A 7,907-nucleotide genomic window follows, 5' to 3' on the forward strand; every position below is an offset into this window, starting at 1 on the left:
CAGGTTTAAAATAAAGATACAAGACGAATGACATACCGCCTTTATACTAAGTTGGTTTGATATTTTACGTATAAATTTGTCATGCAAAGATTAGTCTTTTTGGCTTAACTAATTTAAAAGGTAATACCAAGATATATGTTTTATTTTTATAAAGAGATTAGTTAAAAAATAAATTCAGTGAAATTTTGCTCGGGACTAGCAAAAGATTAAGTGTCGAGATTTGTTAAGCGCAAAATATACCTAAAATATCATTAATATTTACATCAGTTTTGTTACGAATTTATACTATTTATACCTGTTTAGAATGCTTTTACTCTCCAATATGTTTCTTTCTTGCAAGGTACCTAAATATTTGGTAAAATCCAAATAGAAACTAAAAGAGGTCAAAAACAAAGGAAAAACCCTAAGTTAGGAGCCAAAAGATGAAGAAATCAGCACACCAATATAAGGAAAACAAGAACGAAGTCAGAAACAGGAGAAAAATTCATATTCTTGGTTGAGAATCCAAATTCTCGGTAGAGAATTTGTGGGCCGCGACCGAGAATCCCAAATTCTCGGTCGCGACACGCATTTTTCAGCAGCTCCTTCTCTTCGTTTGAAGACCAAATAAATGCTCCCTCATTCACGGCCGAGAATTTCCATTCTTTGTAAGTGCAAAAATTCCTCCAAGTACAATGAACACATGTTTAATTCAAAGAAATGCGTTCGTTCGGGTGGATAGAAACGTCTCTTCGCAGCGGACACGACTCTCCACAACGGACACGGCACTTCAATCACGACTCTTCAACATCTATAAATAAAGTATTGATTTGAGAGTTGATATACAATGATGAAAGAGTTAGATTTTAAGATTAGTGCAAAAGTTATGCAAAAACTCTGACTCAGAAATAAGTCAGAGATTAGAAGTTTGATTCTGTACAAAGCAATATGATGTACACACATTGTTTATTCAATAATAACAAACATAGTAGTGTTTAGACATTGTTCAAATTTAGTTTACATTTTGGTAGTAGATAGACCAGTCTCTATTACCAAGATTCAATGAGAAGATTGAGTAGAGGATCCGCCCCTGAGCCTGACAAACTCTAACGAAACCCAAGGAAAGGATTGACAACCCATTCACTTGCAAGTCATCGAATGTTTCCATGCTCATTATTCTCTGTAAACTTGTATCAATTTATATTTCATCTAATAAAATCTGTTCTATTCGATAGATTTTTATGCAGCACTTTGGTAAAGGATCCGAAGTGGATTGATGCTGGTGTTTTCATTAAAACGTAGTTTAATTCAAATCTTTACAAGGAAACTTTGTTGAACACTTAGACAAATTATTATCTCGGTAGAGTTTTAATTTGGTTAAGGAAGCAATCTAAACCAGTTAGGAGGATTGTTGCGTTCAAAGCCTAAAAATTAGAGGTTTCGTCATTTATTTCATCTTTATAATTTATACAAAGTTTGAAGTTGTTTTCTTTGCTTAATGCAAATGAATACATTTGTTTACTTTTCTAAAAAGTACTAAGCGTTCCTGTCTTGCAAATTCATTCTTAAATCAGAATACTTTCTAACATCTTCATACTCTAATCTAATTCTCATTCTAGCAATTTCAAAACCAAATCCGACTTAACGATTTTCCATATTATTAATCTTATAAGTAAATTTAACCGATTCAAAATAAGTTTTTGTTGAAAAACGTTCCCTGTGGGATCAATATCTTTTATTACTACAAGCGTATACCGTGCACTTGCGGAAATCGCTCAACAGCTATGCTCATCATGGATCGTACCATATCTAGTAAGGTATGGTTCCTTCTCTCGGATACACCATTGTGTTGTGGTGTATAGGGAGGTGTCCATTGTGAGCATATCCCGCATTCAATTAGATAATTCAGAAAATCATCTAAAAGATATTCGCCACCTCGATCGGATCGAAGTGTCTTTATTTTCTTTCCTAATTGATTTTCTGCTTCATTCTTGAAGCATTTGAATTTCTCAAAAACTTCGGACTTGTGCTTCATGAAGTAGATATAACCATATCGGGTATGGTTGTCTATGAAGCTTATGAAGTATCTGAATCCTCCTCTTGCTTGGACTGACATAGGACCGCATACATCAGAATGTATTAACCTTAGAGTGTCTGATACACGCTCACATTTATTGCTAAAGGGTGTCTTTGTCATTTTACCTTTTAAACATGCTTCGCATGTTTCCAATGATTCAGGATCAATTGAATTTATAAGCCCATCTTGATGTAGCTTAAGCATGCATCTTTTGTTTATATGGCCTAAACGACAATGCCACAAGTAAGTTGAATTATCTAGCTTATGTCTTTTGGTATCAATTGCAAAAACAGAAATTTTGTCATCTAGCACATAAATCCCATTTTGTGATATTCCTGAAAAATAGAAAATCCCATCTCTATAAAATCGCAATGTTTGTCTTTTATTGAAATATGAAAACCGTCGTCAACAAGACGGCTAATAGAAATAATGTTACGAGACATTTCTGGAACATACAAACAATTCCCTAATTCTATTACAAGCCCAGAGGGCAAATTTAAAGCATAATCTCCAATGGCGAGGGCGGCAACTCTTGCTCCATTTCCTACTCGCAAATTTATGCTTCCTTTCTTCAGTTCCATAGTCCGATTTAGTTCCTGCATATTTGTACAAATATGAGATCCACATCCGCTATCAAGTACCCAAGATTAAGACTATGAAACTGTATTTATTTCAATATAAAACATACAAGATGTTGAAGCACTGCCCTTTCCCTTCTTGAGGGAGGCTAGGTACTCCTTGCAGTTCCTTCTCCAATGCCCGTCTTTACCACAGAAGTGGCACTCTCATTTGGGCTTCTTCACTTCCTTTCCCTTAGCTCTAGTGGGCATGGCTCCCTTGCCTTTCTTGGGATATTTAGGATTGGAAAAATTCCCCTCCTCTTCTTTGATCCCTCTATGATAAGAGCCGGTATTACCTTATCTTTCTTCATATTGGGCTCAACTAACTTGAGCATATTTGTAAGCTCTTCAAGAGAGGTTTGCAAGTCATTCATCTGGTATTTCATGATGAACTGTGAATAACTCTCTAGGAGGGATTGAAGAATTAAGTCTATGCTTAGTTCGTTATCCATCGCGAATCCAGTACTAGAAAGAGCTACATACCTGCGGTCGATTTTTAGACTAGGGTCGCTAGAAAGAGCTATATACCTGCGGTCGATTTAGACTAGGGTCGCTAGAAAGAGCTATATGCCTGCGGTCGATGTATAGACAAGGGTTGGATGGTCGACTTGAAGACCGAGAACAAGGAATCACGCGGGGAGATCAACGCTCGCAGCCGATGCAAGGACTGGGGACAAGTTGAAAGCCCACGACGTGGAGGTCAGGTATTTCTCCTCCCACTCTGTATGTGTCTTTTATTTAATATGTTTCACATTGCATGTGTTGTATTTAGGAAAATGGTTTTCGGAAAAGCACACGTCACTGTCAAAATAAAAAAGTAAGGGCAACTGTAGACACCGGGGTCGGAGGACCGATGAAGAAAAATTATAAAAAGTGATCCAAATCAGTCGATTAAAATAAATGATGAGTCAATAAAAATAATAAATAAAAAACGTTGTTCAAAGGAACCGTGGAAACCGGTTTGATCGAATTCGGAAATCGAATCGAGATGACGGGCGAATCGGTTCCGCGAATGAAATCTTAAATCATTTCGCCAAATTCGGAGTGTTTTATTATTAATCTCGGGTCGATAGGGATTTTGTTTTAGAATTCGAACAATAAAAAAATTAGTTTTGTAAAAAGATGGATTTTATAAAAGCTAATCGGTTTTGACGAAAATCATTTCGTATGTTAAGATTAAATCAGCACCGTACTAAAAATGTTAGGGTCCAATATGACATTTTTCCCTTACACGAGATATCAGAAACTAGGGTTATGGTGCAAAAATACCCCTAACATTTTGGGTCAGGAGCAATTTTACCCCTAACGTCTAAAATGATGCAATTTTATTCCTAATGTTTGTAGCCAAGAGCAATTTTACCCCTAACGTTGATAAATTCGATCAATTTCAGACACTATTATAAAATACAGTCATTTTTTTCTTTATTTTGCATCAATTGCATATCAATTTGTTCTAAAAAAATGATATAATGTTTTTTGTAATTTAATAATAAAATTGGAGATTAATATTTATAAATTCCGTGTAACGCACGTGTGAAATGTAGATGACAAGATTCATGACCGAGAAAACAGTTTGATGAATTATTTCTCAAATTGACCCAATTTATCAATGTTAGAGGTAAAATTGCTCGTGGCTTCCAACATTAGGGATAAAATTACACCAAGTTAGGAGTAAAATTGCTCCTGACCCAATATTTTTGCACCTTAACCCTAGAAACTACATTAATAAAAATCTGAGCTACATTACATGAGGGTAATTTGGTATATGAACAAATTTTTTTGGAAAGGAACTTGGTAGATCTACATTACATAAGGTCTATTTGGTCTACTTGGTTTCTATCGAAAGTTCAGTTAAGGTTTTTTGGAGGGGGTCTTCTCCGCCGTGCGATGACCCACCCCGTCTTCTTTGCCCGTGAATCTCCGATAGTCATGAACCTATACAAAGTTATCTTCACCCTGGAATATGTGCAGCCGCTGTTGTTTGCCGGTAATTTTCATTTCACAATTAAGTTTATTTTACTTATTTGGCACTTTGTCTTCTGATTAGAATGGCTGGAGTAATTATTGTAAGAATTGATCTTAACAGACAAAAGTGAAACAATCTTCACTTTGTCATGAATTAGTTCAGAAGAAAATCTCAAATTAAAATGTGTATATTAGACACAATATCCTTGAAATAAAGGAAGAAAAACGTGACCTTACTATGCTGCACGGGAACTCATCATGACACGGGTTTCAGCTTTTCCAGAAACTCTCTGATACTAAATGTTTCCTGCAATTACCCAAAATATGAAAAACGGTTTCCTCTACCTTTTCGAGAACTACCAAAATTTTGGAAATTCAAACTTTATATTTTTACGATTCCTGTTCAGTTTAAGATTATAAGATTATGAAAATTAAAAATTCCTATTTGACTAATAATTTCTTTCTCCTCTAATTTCTGTCCCAGGAATCTCGATTGAACTTGGACTTTCATTCTTCATCTTGTTATTCGTTCTTGTTTTTTAAATACATTATTATATTTTTAATATTTAAAAGTATGCTCCTATGTTTTTTTTATATTTACAAGTTTCCGTTTTCTAAGTTTTTTAGAAATTACTCTTTTCCGTTTCCCGTTCTGTGCACATACCTCATAAGCTAGCTAGGTGTGAGAGCAATAAAGCACAAATCATATGTTCAATTACTCAATGCTAAAGTATAACCATACATAAACTAATGAAAACAATAACAAACAGCAAGTTCATAGCAGTTGATGCCAGCATTCTAAAATTTGGGCTTTAATGAGAAAATAAAAACTCAACCTTTCCTTCGCTTGCGAGAAGAACTTGGGTTTATAAAGTTTAATAATCTTAACTTGTTTGGCTGGAAAGGTTTATAAATGATGTGTAGAACTCTCAATTCTTTATGGAAATTTTTGGTCTATATAATATGAGCTGACTTGATTTTTGGCCTACAGATAATCCCAATTTTGTTGGTTGAGAAATGAAGGAAACAACTCTTTTCTATTGCTACTCTTACTTTACCCAATGGGAAGGAAACTCACCTTCCACAAATGGGGCTTTATGTCACTTCTGAGGGGCTTGGGAAAATACTGTAACCAATCCTCTAAGTCAAGACCTTTAATTTGTTTACAGCGTCTAACACCCTTTCTCAGGGTAGGGGGAAAGAATACGTGTCCGTCCAAAGAATCACAATAACGTTTGTGAAGAAGTATGGCAAAGAACTTTCTTTTATTGCTACACTTACTAGACCCGATTGTCATTAATGGGTAGTGGAACTCGAATACTAAGAATCCCAATAAAGTTTGTAAAGAAATATGGGAAAGAACTCTCTTCAATTGCTACACTTACTAGACGCAATGGTCGTATATGGGTAGTGGAACTCGAAAAATTTGACAGCAAGTTATGGTTTCATAATGGTTGGCATGAATTTGTAGACTACTACTCTATTTGTGCATTTCCTTGTTTTCAAATATGGAGGGGAGTCAAACTTTGATGTCCATGTATATGAGGAGTTTGCAGAAACCATGTCACGATAATCAATGTCTAAAGGCCCAAGTTAAACAAGAAGCAGAAAACAGTATGAGCACCAAGGAGCGAAGCTTCCTGCAGAAGCAAAGTTTGGATATTCTCGGGACAAAGAATTGCAATTCAATGAGAGTGAGCTTACAACTCCTCCTTGTAAAGTTGTTTTGCCTATATTAGGAGAAATGTGACACAAGAAGAAAAAGATAGTAATACTGCAACTCGATCAGGGTTAGATACTGCAACTCAGCATCCCGTCTATCAACAACAGATAGTCATGAAGCCATACAAAATTCTTATTAGGAGAAGTGTGACACAAGAAGAAAAAGGGAGTAATTCGTGTTGTTGAATACAACTTTCCAATGGATTTGGCAGATAAACTCCAATATGGAGAGTCAGCATAGCATTTGAAATCAAGCAAGCTTTTGGCGGAGGCTGGTGTAAAGCATGCTAGGTAACTAAATGAAGCAATGGAAGTCGAGCACGAGGTTCACTCAGAACTAAGGAAACTTCATAAGGAGGCTGTCCAAAACACCACCAATTCGGTAACAGATCTCTTTGATTGAATTGCTTTCTTGGCTATATTCAGTTTGATTGAATTTCTTCATGTTCCAATATTGATTTGGAGAGATTGATGATAGTGAAAAATAGAGCATTATCCGGTTTCTTTTTTGATTTTTCGTTTTGTATTGGTGTAATGATCATATTGTTGGTTTATAGTTATGGATATTAATGGTAGATGAGATTGCAACTGAGATGTCAATGCTGCTTCTGTGTTTGATGATTAATACTGAATTTGAAATGTTATTAGGTGGTATTAATCTCTACTTGTTATGTTGACGATCTATACTGTATTTACTTCCGCTTACCTGTTGTCGAAGATAATTGAACTGTATTTAATTTCGAAGATTATCATGGTGTTATACTCTATTAGCTCGTCTTATTTACATCTACATATTCTTTTCCATTATAGTTCAGTTTACTTTTGCCTAAATTTGAACTCTTACATGTTGTAGTTATCCACAGTTTATTATCCCATAAATTCTAATATCTTTTGGCATGGGAAGGCGGCAACTAATGAGAGTTTTCAGTGGAAAAAGCAAGCTTGTTAGATACTTAGATCGATGCATGGGACAGAGGGCTCATAATACCTGGTAGATGGTTGCTGTGTGTCTTATTGTAGCTTTTCAACTATTTTGACTGTATAATGATAGCGCGTCGTCTAGTGGTGTAATAGTACGGATGTTGGTGATGATATGAGTGAGCTACGAGACTATGGATTTTATCTTTATAAATGCTCTAAATTCACTAGACGTCACTACTTAGGGGCAAGTGTACCCCGTCGTATCAAGTAATAATCCGGTTAAGACCGGGTATCGAATCCACGGGATTTATAATTACAAGTATTAGACTACTCAGTTTCGTATGTTATTTAAGCGGTAATTACTTTGGGGTAAATGTAGGAACCAACTACAAACTACTCCTAAACTATTAGTGAGACAGATTTTATATAATAAATACTCTACGAAGTGCAATGGCGACGGTAAGTTATAAATATGACAAACAAAGATTCTGAATATATGCGATTAATGGTTTACTCTTGCAAAGACGACTACGTGTAGTTCGACCGACCCGTGAAGTACTTAGACTACGTGGTTCCTAATCAAGGCGTGTCTAATGCTGGGGATCAGAAACTAGGGCCCATAA

This window comes from Euphorbia lathyris, chromosome 8 (genome assembly GCF_963576675.1).
Source record: "Euphorbia lathyris chromosome 8, ddEupLath1.1, whole genome shotgun sequence".
Taxonomy (NCBI): Eukaryota; Viridiplantae; Streptophyta; class Magnoliopsida; order Malpighiales; family Euphorbiaceae; genus Euphorbia; species Euphorbia lathyris.